Source organism: Bufo bufo, chromosome 5 (genome assembly GCF_905171765.1).
Source record: "Bufo bufo chromosome 5, aBufBuf1.1, whole genome shotgun sequence".
NCBI lineage: Eukaryota > Metazoa > Chordata > Amphibia > Anura > Bufonidae > Bufo > Bufo bufo.
In genome coordinates this window covers 98,581,688-98,602,575 of record NC_053393.1, presented here as the reverse complement: position 1 = coordinate 98,602,575, position 20,888 = coordinate 98,581,688, and the positions used below count along the sequence as shown (strand labels likewise).

At 45.5% G+C, this 20,888-nt stretch overlaps 1 long non-coding RNA gene across 1 annotated transcript; it reads right to left on the bottom strand.

Annotated features, from left to right (window-relative positions):
• Nucleotides 1-7,615: 7,615 nt before the first annotated feature.
• Nucleotides 7,616-19,533, bottom strand: LOC121001657. The gene is made up of 3 exons (XR_005779104.1): nt 19,522-19,533; nt 10,683-10,687; nt 7,616-7,795 (listed from the first exon to the last, which is right to left on the bottom strand). It is a non-coding gene; the product is annotated as an uncharacterized LOC121001657 (long non-coding RNA).
• Between the last annotated feature and the right edge of the window lie 1,355 nt (nt 19,534-20,888).

Here is a 20,888-nt window from a genome sequence, read left to right as displayed (position 1 = left end):
ATCGTATCATTGAAAATTCTGAAAAATGCAGCATTCGCCCCATAAGACGCACTGCTATTTTTCTCCCACTTTTGGGAAGAAAAAGCGCGTCTTATAGGGCGAAAAATACGGTCTCCCCCAAGTATCGAGAACATTTTAGATTTTCTCCAGAAAGGGTTGGATATTGGTCTCAGTCCTAGTACGCTAAAGGTCCAGATCTCTGCTTTGGGTGCTTGCTATGATATAGATTTAGCCAACCATCAATGAATAGGAAGATTTATATGGGCCACTTCTAGACTAAGACCCTCTATAACCCCAAGGGTTCCCAAGTGGAATTTAAACCTGGTCTTAAAAGGGCTAATGAAACCCCTATTTACTCCTTTACTGCACATTTTAATTGAACACCTTTCTTTCAAAGCAGCATTTTTAACCACCTCCGGACCGCCTAACGCACGGATGCGTCCGGAAGGTGGTTGATTCATTCCTCCTGGACGCATCCGTGCGTCATCTCGCGAGACGCGAGATTTCGGTCAGAGCCGGCCCGCACATGCGCATCGCGGGCCGGCAAAAGTTAAAGTACAAGTTCGTCACCAGCCTGCCAGCAACGATCATTGGCTGGTAGGCTGGCGATTTTCAAAAAAACGAATCACAAGCCGTATAACAGATCATATTAGTAAATATGATCTGTTATATGGCTTGTCTGCTCCTCTGCTGGTCCTTTTCGTCGGTTGGATCCAGCAGAGGAGCAGAGATCACAGTGAGTAGCACCAACAGTACACTTTAGCCCCAGATCACCCCCCTGCCCCCCAATTAACCCTTTGATCACCCCTGTCAATCACTAGTGAAAGGAAAAAAGTGATCAGTGTAAACTGTCACTTTTTTTTTTCACTGGTATTGACTGTTAGGTTTTAGGGATAGTTTAGGCCCCTTGGTTAGGTAGTTTAGGGATCAGTTAGCGCCCAGCCCACCGCACCGCAGTCACTTATTCGCTGTTTAGCGTATCGCTAATCAGCATTTGTACTTTTATAGTATCTGTAAGTGATCAAAACTGATCACGGTCAGATCTATAATAGTATTAGTGTCACCTTAGCTCGCCCTCCACCCAAAACGCAGTGTTTGCCCGATCAGGCCTGATCGGTCGCCCACACGTGCGTTCACCCACGCCTGCCCCACCGCAGTGACAAAAAATATATATTTTTTTATCACTGCACATTCACTTTACACACGCTGCGGCGATAAAAAAATCAGTTTTGATATTTTTTATCAACCGCAGCGGCCTCCGGTACTTCGCTAGCCTCCCATTTGTAAGACAGGCTTGCTTTTTTTCTTGGGTAGTCTCAGGAAATACCCCTAAATTTAGTTGCCCAAATGTCAAACAGGGGGTATTCTTCTGAAGAGGCCTACAGGATTCTGACCCAGTCGGATGAGGAGTGGGAACCCTCATCTGATGAATCTAGCGGGTCAGAATATGAACCTGTAGAAAGCAGTGGCTCTCTGACCCAAAGTTCGGACGAGGAGACTGAGGTCCCTGATAGCACCAGGCGTACCCGGCCCCGTGTCGCTAGACCACAGGTTGCGCAGGATCCGCTTCAAGAGCAGCAGAATGGGGCTGGCGCTGCCGGATCACGTGGTGAGGCATACACCAGCAGCGCAGCCCTTCCTGGACCTAGTACCAGCACTGCCGTACAACATGGTGAAGTAGCGAGCACCAGAAGGGCAGTTGAAGCTGGTACGGTGGCACGTGCAGTAGTTACCCCGTCGCAGCCACCGCACAGACAGGCCCGTAGAGCCCCTAGAATCCCTGAGGTGCTGGCAAACCCTGATTGGCAGTCACCAACTTCAGCCGCACCATTAGTTCCCCCTTTCACCGCCCAGTCTGGAGTTCGGGTTGAGACGGCTCAGATCGGTTCGGCCCTGGGATTTTTTGAGCTGTTCTTGACTGCGGAGCTCTTAGACTTAGTTGTGGCAGAAACAAATCGGTATGCCACACAATTTATAACCGCCAACCCGGGAAGCTTTTATGCCCAGCCTTTCCGGTGGAAACCCGTCCAAGTTTCCGAAATTAAAAATTTTCTGGGCCTTCTCCTCAACATGGGTCTAACTAAAAAGCATGAATTGCGGTCATATTGGTCCACGAACCCAATTCATCACATGCCCATGTTCTCTGCTACTATGTCCAGGACATGATTTGAGACCATCCTGCGTTTCCTGCATTTTAGCGACAACACCACCTCCCGTCCCAGAGGCCACCCAGCTTTTGACCGGCTCCACAAAATTCGGCCCCTCATAGACCATTTCAACCAGAAATTTGCAGATTTGTATACCCCAGAGCAAAACATCTGCATAGACGAGTCCCTAATACATTTTACCGGGCGCCTTGGCTTCAAACAATACATCCCAAGCAAGCGTGCCCGGTATGGGGTCAAATTGTATAAGCTCTGTGAAAGGGCCACAGGCTATACCCACAAATTTAGTGTCTATGAGGGAAAAGATCAGACCCTGGAGCCGGTCGGTTGCCCTGACTACCTGGGGAACAGTGGGAAGACAGTCTGGGACTTGGTGTCACCCTTATTCGGCAAGGGGTACCATCTTTATGTGGACAATTTCTACACAAGTGTGGCCCTCTTTAGGCATTTGTTACCACCCATCTTGCAAGGGGGGAGAGGGCTGCCTTGTGTAACGAAGAACTGCTTGCGGTGAAATGGAGAGACAAGCGTGACGTTTACATGCTCTCCTCCATTCACGCAGACACGACAATCCAAATTGAGCGAGCAACCCGTGTCATTGAAAAGCCCCTCTCAGTCCACGACTATAATGCGCTCATGGGAGGGGTGGACTTCAATGACCAGATGTTGTCTCCGTATTTAGTGTCCCGCAGAACCAGACGCTGGTATAAGAAGGTGTCTGTATATTTGATTCAATTGGCTCTGTATAATAGTTTTGTTCTCTACAGTAAGGCTGGGAGAACACGATCCTTCCTAAAATTCCAGGAAGAGATCATCGAGAACCTCCTGTATCCAGAAGGTTCCGTGGCCCCATCCACCAGTGTAGTTAGCCGTCTACACGAGCGACATTTCCCCAATGTCGTTGCCGGTACCTCAACCCAACCGTCACCCCGAAAAAGATGTCGTGTCTGTAGCAGGAGTGGAATAAGGCATGACACCCGCTATTTCTGTCCTGACTGTCCTGACCACCCTGCCCTATGCTTAGGGGAGTGTTTCCGGAAGTACCACACACAGGTACACCTAGCATAGGGATCACATCTCACCAGGACAGGCACACAGGGCTATTAGGGCCCATTCACTCACAGCTGCTGCAAACGTCTCTTTTCACATGGGACAAAGTGCATAACGCACTTCGCCACATCTTTGGGCGATTTGCGCTTTGCACATTGACCCATGGGGAAGGAGAGGTTTGTTCTATAAAGGTAAAAAAAAAAAAAAAAACACCAGCAAGAAAAAAGGTTAATGTTCAGTTCAAAAAGTTAAAGTTTATATGTTCTGTTCCAAAGTTAATAAAATTATTGCGTTGCGGCCTGGTTTTTTCTTTCTTTTTTTTTTTTTTTTACCTTCCAGGTGGACCAACCGATCGACTAGCTGCAGCACTAATGTGCATTCTGACAGAAGCATTGCGCTGCTGTCAGATTACACGCAAGTCGGTGTATGCGGCGCTGCAAGACGAGATTTCTCCTCTGCAGTAAAAGATACGTTTGCCGAGGCCGTATGAGTTGAGGTAAACACTTTGTATATAAAAAAATAAATAAAAAATCCCGGCAATGATTTATTCATTCACATCGATTGATGTGAATGGAGAAATCTGGTTTGCCAGGGCATACGGGCTAAGTGGGTATGGATGTTGGGCGGAGCTCCTATGTCCTGGCAGACGCCTTTCCCCTCCTTTTTTTTTTTTTGGCAGAGATTCTTTCATCCACATTGATCGATGCGAATGAATTAATCTGTGCCGTTCATTTTTTCTTTCAGCCCAGAGGCTGAACGGAAAAAAAATATCTCATTACCCGTATGCTCAATATAAGGAGAATAGCAGAAACTCCTAATGCTGGCCATACATGTAATGATTGCGGAGACCCTCAAATGCCAGGGCAGTACAAACACCCCACAACTGACCCCATTTTGGAAAGAAGACACCCCAAGGTATTCGCTGAGGGGCATATTGAGTCCATGAAAGAGTTAAATTTTTGTCCCAAGTTAGCGGAAAGTGAGACTTTGTGAGAAAAAAAATAATAATCAATTTCCGCTAACTTATGCCCAAAAAAAAAATTCTATGAACTCGCCAGGCCCCTCATTGAATACCTTGGGGTGTCTTCTTTCCAAAATGTGGTCACATGTTGGGTATTTATACTGCCCTGGCTTTTTAGGGGCCATAAAGCGTGAGAAGAAGTCTGGGATCCAAATGTCTAAAAATGCCCTCCTAAAAGGAATTTGGGCACCTTTGCGCATCTAGGCTGCAAAAAAGTGTCACACATGTGGTATCTCCGTACTCAGGAGAAGTTGGGCAATGTATTTTGGGGTGTCATTTTACATATACCCATGCTGGGTGAGAGAAATATCTTGGTCAAATGCCAACTTTGTATAAAAAAATGGGAAAAGTTGTCTTTTGCCGAGATATTTCTCTCACCCAGCATGGGTATATGTAAAATGACACCCCAAAACACATTGCCCAACTTCTCCTGAGTACGGAGATACCCCATGTGTGACACTTTTTTGCAGCCTAGGTGGGCAAAGGGGCCCACATTCCAAAGAGCACCTTTCGGATTTCACCGGTCATTTTTTACACATTTTGATTTCAAACTTCTTACCACACATTTGGGCCCCTAGAATGCCAGGGCAGTATAACTACCCCACAAGTGACCCAATTTTGGAAAGAAGACACCCCAAGGTATTCCGTGAGGGGCATGGCGAGTTCCTAGAATGTTTTATTTTTTGTCACAAGTTAGCGGAAAATGATGATTTTTTTTATTTTTATTTTTTCTTACAAAGTCTCATATTCCACTAACTTGTGACAAAAAATAAAAACTTCCATGAACTCACTATGCCCATCAGCGAATACCTTGGGGTGTCTTCTTTCCAAAATGGGGTCACTTGTGGGGTAGTTATACTGCCCTGGCATTCTAGGGGCCCAAATGTGTGGTAAGAAGTTAGAAATCAAAATGTGTAAAAAAATGACCGGTGAAATCCGAAAGGTGCTCTTTGGAATGTGGGCCCCTTTGCCCACCTAGGCTGCAAAAAAGTGCCACACATGTGGTATCGCCGTACTCAGGAGAAGTTGGGAAATGTGTTTTGGGGTGTCATTTTACATATACCCATGCTGGGTGAGATAAATATCTTGGTCAAATGCCAACTTTGTATAAAAAAATGGGAAAAGTTGTCTTTTGACCAAGATATTTATCTCATCCAGCATGGGTATATGTAAAATGACACCCCAAAACACATTCCCCAACTTCTCCTGAGTACGGCGATACCACATGTGTGGCACTTTTTTGCAGCCTAGGTGGGCAAAGGGGCCCACATTCCAAAGAGCACCTTTCGGATTTCACCGGTCATTTTTACACATTTTGATTTCAAACTTCTTACCACACATTTGGGCCCCTAGAATGCCAGGGCAGTATAACTACCCCACAAGTGACCCTATTTTGGAAAGAAGACACCCCAAGGTATTCGCTGATGGGCATAGTGAGTTCATGGAAGTTTTTATTTTTTGTCTCAAGTTAGTGGAATATGAGACTTTGTAAGAAAAAAAAAAATCATAATTTTCCGCTAACTTGTGACAAAAAATAGAAAATTCTAGGAACTCGCCATGCCCCTCACGGAATACCTTGGGGTGTCTTCTTTCCAAAATGGGGTCACTTGTGGGGTAGTTATACTCCCCTGGCATTCTAGGGGCCCAAATGTGTGGTAAGAAGTTTGAAATCAAAATGTGTAAAAAATGACCGGTGAAATCCGAAAGGTGCTCTTTGGAATGTGGGCCCCTTTGCCCACCTAGGCTGCAAAAAAGTGTCACACATGTGGTATCTCCGTACTCAGGAGAAGTTGGGCGATGTGTTTTGGGGTGTCATTTTACATATACCCATGCTGGGTGAGAGAAATATCTTGGCAAAAGACAACTTTTCCCATTTTTTTATACAAAGTTGGCATTTGACCAAGATATTTATCTCACCCAGCATGGGTATATGTAAAATGACACCCCAAAACACATTCTCCAACTTCTCCTGAGTACGGCGATACCACATGTGTGGCACTTTTTTGCAGCCTAGGTGGGCAAAGGGGCCCACATTCCAAAGAGCACCTTTCGGATTTCACCGGTCATTTTTTACACATTTTGATTTCAAACTTCTTACCACACATTTGGGCCCCTAGAATGCCAGGGCAGTATAACTACCCCACAAGTGACCCCATTTTGGAAAGAAGACACCCCAAGGTATTCGCTGATGGGCATAGTGAGTTCATAGAATTTTTTATTTTTTGTCACAAGTTAGTGGAATATGAGACTTTGTAAGAAAAAAAAAAAATCATCATTTTCCACTAACTTGTGACAAAAAATAAAAAGTTCTATGAACTCACTATGCCCATCAGCGAATACCTTAGGGTGTCTACTTTCCGAAATGGGGTCATTTGTGGGGTGTTTGTACTGTCTGGGCATTGTAGAACCTCAGGAAACATGACAGGTGCTCAGAAAGTCAGAGCTGCTTCAAAAAGCGGAAATTCACATTTTTGTACCATAGTTTGTAAACGCTATAACTTTTACCCAAACCATGTTTTTTTTTTTACCCAAACATTTTTTTTTTATCAAAGACATGTAGAACAATAAATTTAGATAAAAATGTATATATGGATGTCGTTTTTTTTGCAAAATTTGACAACTGAAAGTGAAAAATGTCATTTTTTTTGCAAAAAAAATCGTTAAATTTCGATTAATAACAAAAAATGTAAAAATGTCAGCAGCAATGAAATACCACCAAATGAAAGCTCTATTAGTGAGAAGAAAAGGAGGTAAAATTCATTTGGGTGGTAAGTTGCATGAGCAAGCAATAAACGGTGAAAGTAGGGTAGGTCAGAAGTGTAAAAAGTGGCCTGGTCATTAAGGGTGTTTAAGCTATAGGGGCTGAGGTGGTTAATAGCCATAACCTCAGCTAGATGCCTGGGAGAAATTCAGGCTCTATCCTGCCAAGAAACAATATCTCTCTATTTTTCCAGACAGAATTGTTTTGAAGCTAGATCCGGGGTTCCTTCCAAAAGTCATCACAGACTTTCATAGAGATCAGGAAATCATCCTACCTTCCTTTTCTACAGACACAAGGAGTTCATCTGAAGAACAATTACAGCTCCTGGATGTAAGGGAGACAATTATTTAGTACCTGGCAGCTACAAAAGAATTCAGGAAGGAGGACAACCTCCTTATTCAATTCGCAGGTCAAAACAAAGGGAAAAAAGCTTCCAAGGCCTCTATAGGTCATTGGATTAAATTCACAATATCCTGCTGCTACCAAATGTAAGGCCTTACTAGCCCCACAAATGTTAGCGCCCATTCCACGAGGGCAATGGCATCTTCATGGGCGGAAAGAGCTGGTGTTTCACTTGATAGAATCTGTAGAGCCACCACCTGGTCAAGTATAAATACGTTTATAAAACATTATCGTATTGATGTCTCTGCTTCTGCTGATATGACCTTTGGCCAGAAGGTACTGCAAGCAGTTTCCCTCCCTACCAAGTAATCTGATAGTTCTCATGTGTAGCCGTCATGGTCGAAGAAATGGAAAACCGTAATTAGACTTACTGGTAATTCTGTTTCCTTGAGTCCACTATGACAGCTCGTATCCCCCCCTAAAATAATAAATAGGATCGAGTGGAGTATGAAGAAATACAAAAAATAATAATAATAATAATTTTTGATAAAATATAGGGCTGCACCGACTTTAGTAATTTGTACACACTGAGGGTGAGAGTGGCTAGTGGCCTTTTAAACTCTCTGTGTTCCTGCCCCTACAGAGGTCAAGGAGTCAATCTCAGGTGTAGCCGTCATGGTGGACTCAAGGAAACAGAATTACCGGTAAGTCTCAACGTTTATGAGTGGATTGCAAGCAGTCTGTTTTAATAAAAGGTCCAGATTTATTGATCTGAATGAATACATGGATACTTTTCTATGAACAGATTAATTCTTCTATGAACAGATTAAACCAATAGAAAGTAAAAATTAAAGTGGATAAATAAATCTGAGTATTAATACTCTGCCTAAACCTCAGTTGCAACGAGGGAAGAGCCACAAGTGGAAAAGGATCTGAACATTCAGCTGCTGCTAAAGCCACTATGTTGGGTAAGGCTACTTTCACACCAGCGTTTTTGCTGGATCCGGTATGAGAACGGAACGGAATGCATTTTGGAGCATTTTGTTCTGTTGAGTTACGTTTTGTCCCCATTGACAATGAATGGGAACAAAACAAAAGGTTTTTTTCCGGTATTGAGACCCTATGACGGATCTCAAAACCGGAAAATATTAACGCTAGTGTAGCCTTAGTCATGCAGCCCTTCCTAGTTTTACTCTGCACAGTGGAACCTCTGGCCAACCACTCTGCAGAGAACCGTAGGGTCGCCCCATTCACTTGAATCGAGTCACCATCATCAGTAGTGATTAGTCATTGGTTTTGAAGTCCTGGAACAATTTTCTTGCCAATTCAACACACAACGTTCACTATAATGAGTGTTATAAAAATAAAATTGGTATAAATTATCGGCTATCGGCCTGAAAGTTCATAGATTAGCGGTATCAGCATCGGCCCTAAAAAATCAATATTGGTCGATCCCTACTTCTAGGGCAGTATTTTGTGATACACTGTGCTACTTGGCTCTGCTGGGGGGGGTATAATGTGCTGCAATATGGTACTGCTGGCTCCGTCTCCTTGTGTTGGTCTTGTCTTCTGTCATTTTGGACCCAACTACAAAATGGAGACACTTTTAGTTTCTTTCCAGGGCCACTTTAAGTTTCCAGTCCACCCCTGTGTACAGCTCCTAGGGCTTTTGTGAGGATAGAGCCAACAATTTCCAGAATAAATAACATGATGTCCGACATTCCTCTAGTAGGCTGAGGGTTCTCTAGAACCTTTGCCATTGGCCCCAGCAACCTCTAGCATGCACGGGATGGCATCTTTGAAATTCCTGCAGAGAAAAGAGAAAGAAGCCACCTCTAATAGTGAAGTATATGGGACCCGTACTCTGAATGCTGAGAAAACTGAGCGGAATACCTAGTGCAGAGTGCTCTGAGAAGTGCTGCTGCACAATCATGGTTTCACCAAAGGTTTAGGTCCCCTTTAATGAGTAATGGAGATAGGGGGCACACCATCTCATTCTTCTACCTAATTTAAATGCAAATTACCCTAGAAGTATCTTAAACATAGTCCAACTAGACATGATCAAAAGAAAGGCCCTTGTCAATTAGCTGATCGCACAGTGGCCCCCTGCTGGAATCAGCAGGCATTACCACAGTAGAAAGTAAGATAGGGCCAAGGGCTATTCATAGTATTCAGTATATTGGGCAGACAAGATGGGCCAAATGGTTCTTATCTGCCAACACATTCTATGTTTCTATGTTTCTAAGTATTAGGGCTCATCCACACGACTGTATGAATGGGTCCGCATTTGTTCTCCATATTTGCGGAACAGGTGTGGACCCATTAATTTCAATGGGGCCGCAAAAGATGTGGACAGCACACAGCGTGGTGCCTGCATCCGTAGTTCCGTTCCGTGGCCCCGCAAACATATAGAGCATGTCCTATTATTGTCCAAAATCGCGGACAAGAATAGACATTTTCTATATATTGCGGACCGCAAAACACGGCATGGTTGTGTGAATATAGCCTTACACAGTACCCATTCAAATATATAGGTCGTCTGTGTAATGGAGAGCAGGACAGGTCCTTCAGAAAGAGATGTTCTATGTCACTGCTGTCCACTCTAGACGACAGATAAGGATCCCGCAATCTATTAACTCTAGAGAACCCCTTTAATGGAATATTATCACTAATTTAGGTTTTCAATGAAAGCTCCACAAAAGTCTAAACCGAATGGAACAAGTCAATGTAACCTGACTGCACTTGTGATTACCTGAGCGGGGGCAGCAGCACAGATATTAGTAATGCAGCTCATTGCAGAGCATCTCAGCAGCGCATTCTAGTGGTGAAAAGGGGAATAGGCACTACCAATTCTGTGCATTTAATACAAGCTTGCCCAGAGCCCAGTGGCATTTATTTGCAAGCTGGAACATGGAAGGCAGATATGTGATTTCTATGGCAACGCCGAAAAGATTGTGTTATATGTAAAGTGGGTTTTCTGGGACCTCAAACAAAACGGCAAGAACAAAGAAACTTTGCAATCACATGATGATATCACATGGTAAACTAGACATAATGCCAGCATAGTCCCTTGTTATTAAAGCATCAGTAGAAGTGGCTATTACCATTAAAGGAGGTCATTACCGATAAAGTGCAGCTGCAGCATATACTATAGTTAGAGAATAATGGTCCTTGTGGATGCCTTGAGCAGGGGTGGGTTTGGCTGGAGAGATGGTTCTCTTTCCCTGGGAGATACCTCACTGCATATTTTTTCCCCATGGTGCATTGCCACTAAGTCTCCATGCCATGGAGATTTGCTAAAAAGCCTGCATACACAGCTGGTCTCTTGAAGAAGCGCCAGTACCCTGCCTAAGGGCCATCCAAAGCATCTCACTCCTTACTGATGAGGGGAAGCACCCCAAAACAGCTGTCTATGGGTGGGTATTTGACTTGGCTATTTTCCCTTGTCATTTCCCAAGGCTTGTTAAAAAGTCAGACTTTGACTTATAGGAAGCCACTTCCAAAAAGTGGCGCTAGCAAGATGGTTCTCTTTCCCTTGGAGATACCTCATGGCATATTATTTTCCCATGGAGCCTTGCCAATAAGTCTCTATACACAGCTGGTCTCTTTAAGGAGAGCCAGTACCCTGCCGAGGCTGCAGCCCCAGGCAAAGCTATGTTTGGAGGCCCAAGTCACACTACTAAGCTAAGCCCCTTTGCAGAGCTAAGCTCCATCCCTGTCGGCCCGACAAGCTTTGCAGTGTAGACTGGTGCAACGTGCCAGTCCGCAGGGGTAGAACGCGTGAGGTTCACGGTGGGCCGAAGTGTACAAACAGTTCATCGGTTACTCGCGGTTTAGCAGACGCCTCCCTGGGCCAGCAGTGCAGCGAAGAGGAGAACAGCACTGGATTCTCCGGGGCACACTCTGAAATGACGGACACAGGCCAGATGGTGGCTGACGTGGCCTGGATGGTAATTTGGCTTTATGTGCCTATGGCTAGGTCCCTTTAGTCGTGACGCCAGTACCGTTGTGGTACAACAATGATGAGAGTAGTAGTTGAATTAAGGAGTAAGACAGCAGTTGAATCCAACTCACAATGTTTACTGTTTTGCTGGTTCTCAGTAGCAATGACATTCACAGATAGCACAGTCTCTCTTGTCTGCAGAGGTAATAATTGTAATTCCAGGTAACAGGCTTCTTGTAGATAAAAACTTCAGATCACAGTTCAGTTATGTTAGTGAAAATCCAACTGGCTGGTATCTAGCTCCTTGCCTTATTCTAATCCCAATAACGGTGGTTTCTGATCCTTCCTTCCACATAAGTGACATAACAGATTGGCCTTTCTGTCTTCTATATACCGGTGAGGCTGTCTGTAGCTAGATTGTCCTACACCGAATTCAAAGGAGCTCATAAGCCTGATAAGATGGCTGTTATCTTCCTTTGTCCTTTCTGTAGTCAAAACACAATTTACCACTTGTCCTCCCGGAGGGATAGTCTGCAGAAGGAGGTCTCACCTCAGCCTTTCTTCTTGGCCTAAAACTTGGGAAAATATCAATTGGCTCCTCTGGACCGTGGGGGCTCAGAATGGGAACTGAGAGGAGGGGGGCCTCTGTCCTTCCCCCTGCTCAGTGGCGTAACTACCGGGGAAGCAGGGGAAGCGGCTGCCCAGGCTGACAAGGGGCACAGCGCCTGGCCACGTGTCAGTCAAGTTTCATTATTTTTATTTATATGCAAACTACCTTCCTAACGTCCGGGCCCACATGGTGTCCTGGCAGCAGACTCAAATAGTGTAATAGCGCATGCGCCAGCTTTCTCCTCTTTCTGGCGCATGCGCGCTTACATTACTTTAGGCTGCTGCCAGGACACCGCGTGGGCCCTGACGTGAGTAACATTGACGCAACGTGCGAGACTACAGCGCACTTAGAAAAAAAAAAGACGAGTACAGCAGTGAATAATTAACAGCGGGACGGTGCTGGGCACAAACGGCCGGAGGGACAGCCCCTGGGGCACGTTAGAAAGATAATTTGCATATTAATAAAAACAATATTTATCAAAAATGAAAGGACAGGTGGGGTAAATATAGTATATTTTTTATTAGATCATGGAGATGAATATGATGATATCAACAGCTCAATATCGAAAATTGGGCGGGGGGGGGCCATGCAAAAATTTGCTGTGGGGCTCAGTCACTTCTACCTACGCCCGTGCCCCTTCTCCCCACTCCAGCAACTACATGTCTCCTCTCCTCTCTACTAAATTCTTCTTTTTTTTCTCACACTAGGCCTGAACTCAGGCATATACAGTCAGGTCCATAAATATTGGGACACCGACACAATTATAACATTTTTGGCTCTATACACCACCACAATGGATTTGAAAAGAAACAAACAAGATGTGCTTTAACTGCAGACTGTCAGCTTTAATTTGAGGGTATTTACATCCAAATCAGGTGAACGGTGTAGGAATTACAACAGTTTGCATATGTGCCTCCCACTTGTTAAGGGACCAAAAGTAATGGGACAATTGGCTTCTCAGTTGTTCCATGGCCAGGTGTGTGTTATTCCCTCATTATCCCAATTACAATGAGCAGATAAAAGGTCCAGAGTTCATTTCAAGTGTGCTATTTGCATTTGGAATCTGTTGCTGTCAACTCTCAAGATGAGATCCAAAGAGCTGTCACTGTCAGTGAAGCAAGCCATCATTAGGCTGAAAAAACACAACAAACCCATTAGAGAGATAGCAAAAACATTAGGCGTGGCCAAAACAACTGTTTGGAACATTCTTAGAAAGAAGGAACCCACCGATGAGCTCAGCAACACCAAAAGACCCGGAAGACCACGGAAAACAACTGTGGTGGATGACCGAAGAATTCTTTCCCTGGTGAAGAAAACACCCTTCACAACAGTTGGCCAGATCAAGAACACTCTCCAGGAGGTAGGTGTATGTGTGTCAAAGTCAACAATCAACATGCTCTGTGTCCTATCTAAGTACAGAAAGTGATAGATCAGTGATAAAGAATTTACGTCTCCCAAGGCTACTTTCACATTTGCGTTTTCCTTTCCAATATTGAGATCCATCATAGGATCTCAAAACCAGAGCAAACGGCTTCAGTTTTGTTCTCATTCATTGTCAATGGGAACAAAACTGAATTGAATGGAGTGCACCAGAATGTATTCCGTTCCATTTTGTTGCATTCCCATGACGCACACACAATAGAGCTGCAAGCAGCATTTTTGAGTGCATCATGGGATACGGAGCAAGATGTATCAGGCATGAAACACAATGTAAGTCATTGCTGCAGGATCCTTTTTCTCGGACACAAAAGAAAATGCATCCGGCACCCATTGACTTTTGAATAGTTTTAGTGCCCAATCCATCATGGCTATTTTAGAGACAATACAACTGGATGCATTTATAACGGATGCAGACGGTTTTATTATCCTAAGGCCTCATGCACACGACCGTATTTTTTTGCGGTCCGCAAAAACGGGTTCCGTTTTTCCGTGATCCGTGACCGTTTTTTCGTCCGTGGGTCTTCCTTTATTTTTGGAGGATCCACGGACATGAAAAAAAAGTCGTTTTGGTGTCCGCCTGGCCGTGCGGAGCCAAACGGATCCGTCCTGAATTACAATGCAAGTCAATGGGGACGGATCCGTTTGACGTTGACACAATATGGTGCAATTTCAAACGGATCCGTCCCCCATTGACTTTCAATGTAAAGTCAGGAGTTAATATACCATAGGATCGGAGTTTTCTCCAATCCGATGGTATATTTTAACTTGAAGCGTCCCCATCACCATGGGAACGCCTCTATGTTAGAATATACCGTCGGATTTGAGTTACATCGTGAAACTCAAATCGACAGTATATTCTAACACAGAGGCGTTCCCATGGTGATGGGGACGCTTCAGGTTAGAATATACTAAAATAACTGTGTACATGACTGCCCCCTGCTGCCTGGCAGGTGCTGCCAGGCAGCAGGGGGCAGCCCCCCCCCCCCCCTGTAGTTAACACATTGGTGGCCAGTGCGGACGGCCCCCCCCTCCCCCCTGTAGTTAACTCATTGGTGGCCAGTGGGCCCCCCTCCCTCCCCTGTAGTTAACTCGTTGGTGGCCAGTGGGCCCTCTCCCCTCCCTCCCCCTCCTAATTAAAATCTCCCCCCCTATCATTGGTGGCAGCGGAGAGTACCGATCGGAGTCCCAGTTTAATCGCCGGGGCTCCGATCGGTAACCATGGCAACCAGGACGCTACTGCTGTCCCGGTTGCCATGGTTACTTAGCAATTTGTAGAACCATTATACTTACCTGCGAGCTGCGATCTTTGCGTCCGGCCGGGAGCTCCTCCTACTGGTAAGTGACGCGCCACACAGACCTGTCACTTACCAGTAGGAGGAGCTCCCGGCCGGACGCAGAGATCGCAGCTCGCAGGTAAGTATAATGGTTCTACAAATTGCTAAGTAACCATGGCAACCGGGACAGCAGTAGCGTCCTGGTTGCCATGGTTACCGATCGGAGCCCCAGCGATTAAACTGGGACTCCGATCGGTACTGTCTGCTGCCACCAATGATAGGGGGGGAGATTTTAATTAGGAGGGGGAGGGAGGGGAGAGGGCCCACTGGCCACCAACGAGTTAACTACAGGGGAGGGAGGGGGGCCCACTGGCCACCAACGAGTTAACTACAAGGGAGGGAGGGGGGGGCCGGCCCCACTGGCCACCAATGAGTTAACTACAAGGGAGGGAGGGGGGGCCGGCCGCACTGGCCACCAATGTGTTAACTACAGGGGGGGGCCCACTGGCCACCAATGTGTTAACTACAGGGGGGGGGCTGCCCCCTGCTGCCTGGCAGCACCTGCCAGGCAGCAGGGGGCAGTCATGTACACAGTTCTTTTAGTATATTCTAACCTGAAGCGTCCCCATCACCATGGGGACGCGTCTGTGTTAGAATATACTGTCGGTTCTGAGTTTTCACGAAGTGAAAACTCAGCTATGAAAAAGCTTTTATGCAGACGGATCTTCGGATCCGTCTGTATAAAAAGTAACCTACGGCCACGGATCACGGACACGGATGCCAATCTTGTGTGCATCCGTGTTCTTTCACGGACCCATTGACTTGAATGGGTCTGTGAACCGTTGTCCGTCAAAAAAATAGGACAGGTATTTTTTTGACGGACAGGATACACGGATTACGGTCTCGGCTGCAAAACGGTGCATTTTCCGATTTTTCCACGGACCCATTGAAAGTCAATGGGTCCGCGAAAAAAAACGGAGAACGGCACAACGGCCACGGATGCACACAACGGTCGTGTGCATGAGGCCTAACGGAAGTGTTTTTGCTGATCACACACTGATCTGAACTCACACAGCAGAGTGCCAGTATATGTCAATGTGACGCAGCTTTAGCCTGTCTCCATCACCTTGTGTTTGTGATATTTTTCTCCATGTCAGCTCTAACACAGCATGGGAGGGCATATAAAGCTACATCTCATAGAATACACTGGAGATTCCGCACACAGCATACAAAGATAGCAGAGATAGACAGTGTGAGTCCGTTTTTGAAACATAACTGGCTTGACACTAGATGCCAAAACTGGATTTCACATATAGAAGTCACTTTTCTCTGGTAATACTCTGAGACCCCCAAACCTACAGTAGGACTAAATAGTCACATAAACTGACAGTCCCATGGCCAATAATACAAAGCATGTATCAACGCTAGCAGGTAACATGAATGCAAGAGAACTGGAACTCTCCAATAGATGATAGGAACTATATTCTGATAGATGATAAATGGATGATGGCCCAAACAAATTATGGTGGTCAGGTAATGGAGCAGATGGGTGATGAGAACCATTAATTTAACATACCTTACCATAACTAATTCTCTGAATCTTTACCTAGATCTATCCCTAACAAAAGGGATAGATAGTCTCTCCGCTACTATTTGTACTATTTTTTGTGGATCGGTGCCTGCCGATGGGTTGCTCCTTGTCATGCGCATATTTCGAAACGTTTAGCTTATTTCTGGAATGGGCAGTAGTGGATTAGTCTGGGTGTGAATCTATCATTGACTACTTGGACGATTTCCTTTGTATCGGCCCCCCGGATTCGAACGTGTGTGCACTATTGTTCAGGGTTCCGCTGGCAACAGAGAAGACGGTAGGGCCGGTCACTGAATTAAGTTTTCTGGGGACTGTCATTGATACCCTTAGGATGGAATGTAGATTGCCGGGGGACAAGTTGGAGGACTTAAAAAAAGAGGTAGCAAGGGCAGCTCGTGTAAAAAAGATAAAATTGCGCGAGCTCCAGTCACTCCTGGAAAAACAAAATTTTTCATGCCGGATTATGCCCATGAGGAGGGTTTTTAGCAGGAGGTTAGCGGGTGCAACGGCGGGCGTTGTTTCACCACATCACTACATTCGATTGGGCAAGGAATTGAGAGCGGACTTGCAGGTTTGGAGTTCCTTTTTGGAGAAGTATAACAGTCGCTCGCTATTTATGGGTGAGGTGGTGAACTCGTTTGATTGTGAGCAGTTCTCAGATACTGCAGGGGGTGGAGGGTTTGGTGTTTATGGGGGGGGGGGGGCATTGGTGTGCTGGAGAGTTGGGCAGAGAAGGGATGGTTAACCAAAATTTAGCTTTGCTGGAGCTTTTTCCCATTGTGGTGGCAGTTATGTTGTGGGGGGAGGTTTTTCGGAATAAAAAGGTACGGTTTCACTGTGATAACTTGGGTGTGGTTCAGGCGATAAATGGATTGTCGGCATCGTCGGCGTTAGTAGTATGGCTACTACAGCGGCTGGTATTAGAGTGTTTGTCAATTAATGTTTGGGTGGTGGCAGTACATGTGCCGGGAGTTAACAACTGTGTCGCTGATGCTCTCTCTCGTTCACAGTGGGATTGTTTCCGGCAACTGGCCCCGGAGGCAGACGAGTTTGGGAGGGAGTGTCCGAGCAGCCTATGGGAACTTCTGGAGGGACCGTAGCGGGGCTCGTTCAGGCATCTCTGGCGCCCAGTACGGTGGGTGGTCGGTGGAAAAATCAATAGTTGCATAGCAGGGTTGGCCTTTGGGTTTAAATTGAGAAAGATGGCGGACTTTACCAAATCCTTTTTGGTCACGAGGGCCTTAAAGGGCTGGCGGCAGTTAGGGGCGAGTGAGGATAACAGAAGGAGGGTGTCTTTTGAATTGCTTTTGGGTTTAGGGGGACAGTTAGGGATGGTTTGCAGTTCGGCTTGGTAGGAGCAGTTGTTTAAACTGGCATTTTCTGGGGCATTGCGTTTGGGGGAGTTGGCCTGTCCGACGACCAGTCAGGTTGGGGGTTTGCTTAGGAATGACATAGAGTTGTTTCACGACAGGGTGTAATTTGTTATTCGCCGTTCAAAGACGGATGTGGAAGGAAGGGGGCAGAGGGTGGTGTTGTTCGGTATTCCGGGGTGTACAATGAGCCCGGTGCAATGTATGCGTGACTATGGGGTAGATGTGAAGTTGGGGGTTCGACCGTTGTTAGTACATGAGGATGGGTTTTTTCTGTCCCGTTTCCAGTTTACGTACTAAAGGGAGAGCCTTAGGGGAGGCCATCATGACGGGGGTGGGGTTCAGGGAGACCCCAGGAGTTTGGGATAGGATACTTAGTTAGAGGGGTGGGCTTAAGGTGACCATGGAGGGATAGGGATTGGCCAATTTGATTTTAGGGGTGGGGAACAAGGGGTTAAAAGGCTGGGACAGGGAGAAGAAGGGTGCCATTTTAGGAAAGACAGAAGAGAGTCCCACCCACCCACCCTCCGTTTATTGGAGTGGGGGGGGGGATTGGTAGCAGATTAAGGTGGGTGTTATGGGGTAGGGTGTTTAAGTGCCAAGGTAGGGTTATATGGGGAGGTGTTTTGTCACGGCGGCTGTGGCGGGGACAGGGTCCTTGAAGTTGGTGATATTCACTGGGGAGGATGATGGGAAGGCTCCACAATTGGGGCTGGACTCCCAGTTGGGGCGGAAGTAAAGGGGGTTATTCAGTGGTGCTTCCGAGCTGGTGGGCAACGGCTGAAGGCAAGATGGCACCCCAATGGGGCATGTCAGCTGTTTGGGGCTTCAAGGACCTGCCCTTGCAAGGAAATAGTTATCAGTGTTTTATGGTTATATACTTATATGTTGTATGTTAATAAACGGCTGCTGTGGCCAAATTATTCCAGCCTGGTGTCTGAGTGTTTATTAAGGGAGACAAGGGATTATTAAGCACTGGGTTGGAGATGTATCGGGAGGGAGGGGGTCGATTCAGGGAAGAAGGGGCGGGTGAATATTTGAAGGGGTCGGACGGCAGGTAACCCATACCCCCATCATGATCTCTCAGATAGGGCAGAAATGATGATATCCTCAACAGCACTCTAGCTCCCTTCACCACAAAATTCTGCCACGTTCCTAATAAGCTCCACCCCTTTTTGAGCAAGTCAGAAAAAAGTGTAGAAAGTTGCACCAAATGGTGTCACTTTTTAGACACATTTTGGCAAAGCCCATTAGTAAATCTGGGCCACCTCTTGTTGTTCCCCTCCCCCTTCAGTATTCACCGCCAGCTACATGCTAAGTGCAAGATATCATTACATTCAGCAGAGCTATTCCTACAGGGCATTGCGCCTGATTTACCACTGAATTTCCTGGTGACAAACTCCCTCAAAAGGGATTATGTCATCCAATTTTGGACCATTATCTACAGCCAATAGAGGCAGACCACACAGCTGTGCCCCCTAATTATACTCATTACTGTCCAGCTCCAGTATAGTATCCTTATCATCAGAGGAGAAAGTTAAAGTACCTGTGATGATGTCAAATAACTGCGCAGCAGCGCACAGCATGTGTAGTTCCCAGGTTAGATAGGAGCATCTGACTGGATCTGTGATGACATCATCATCATCATCACAGGTCCTGCACATCTACTAAAGGAACTGCACGGAGCATCATTACAGGGCTTTCAACCCCCAACAGCATGGAGAAGAACTGCACCATGAGCTCTTCATTGAGACTAGGGAATGGATTGGTAAGAGGAGGTCCTCCTCCTTTCTCTTTATTTGCCCCCCTTACCCTATTTTTTACTCATATCTCACATATATATATATATATATATATATATAGTAGTGCAGACAGTTGCAACCACTATTACCTCATGTACCTCACATAATAACCATAATATATAACTGACCACATACACTGTATATCTATACACACTGCACCTATTCATCAGTACACTGCTCACTGCTATGTGAGGTACAAGGTATAATAGATGCAGCGTGTACAGGTATATATTATATACACTAGTGTACTGATATATGAGTTATTACAAGTAGATTACACAAAACATAGACATACACATAAACGGTAATTAGATGTACTATAAACCCACTCAGTGTACATAGATACACCAAACAACGAGAATAAACTGAGATTAAACAGGTATATCATCAAAAATAAATCCTTTATTAAATAAATAACATATATAACCAGAAAGCTCAGCGGCTCAACCTCTCACCGTATGAAAAAAGGTGCTCACCTACAAGTCCCACCCTAAGGACCAAAGTGAAAACGTTGATACCAAAAGCAGAGAAGGGGCACTCTCAAAAGGGCTCACTTGAAAGAACAATGATGCACAATTTATTCAACCTAAAAACATATCCCCTGAAATTAAATGTACATAAAATGCAGGCTATAAACAGATGTATGACCTCTATATAAATAGGAATGAGTCCCGTATATCAATGAACCCGTCCCAGGGTAATTCCTATAGCATGTATGCCGGCTGTGTGCCGTTGAAATAAAGCCTGTGCTAATCAATAGACAAGATGGTCCATATACAGTCAGGTCCATAAATATTGGGACATCGACACAATTCTAACATTTTTGGCTCTATACACCACCATAATGGATTTGAAATGAAACGAACTAGATGTGCTTTATCTGCAGACTGTCAGCTTTAATTAGAGGGTATTTACATCCAAATCAGATGAACAGTGCAGGAGTTACAACAGTTTACACATGTGCCTCCAACTTGTTAAGGGACCAAAAGTAATGGGACAGAAAAATAATCAGTCTGAAGTCTGGAACGCAAAGACATCACCAGACGCTGGGTTTCATCCCTGGTGATGCTCTGCCAGGCCTCTACTGAAACTGTCTTCAGTTCCTGCTGGTTCTTGGGGCATTTTCCCTTCAGTTTTGTCTTCAGCAAGTGAAATGCATGCTCAATCGGATTCAGGTCAGGTGATTGACTTGGCCATTGCATAACATTCTACTTCTTTCCCTTAAAAAACTCTTTGGTTGCTTTTGCAGTATGCTTTGGGTCATTGTCCATCTGCACTGTGAAGCGTCGTCTAATGAGTTCTCCAGCATTTGGCTAAATATGAGCAGATAATATTGCCCAAAACACTTCAGAATTCATCCTGCTGCTTTTGTCAGCAGTCACATCATCAATAAATACAAGAGAACCAGTTCCATTGGCAGCCATACATGCCCACGCCATGACACTACCACCACCATGCTTCACTGATGAGGTGGTATGCTTAGGATCATGAGCAGTTCCTTTCGTTCTCCATACTCTTC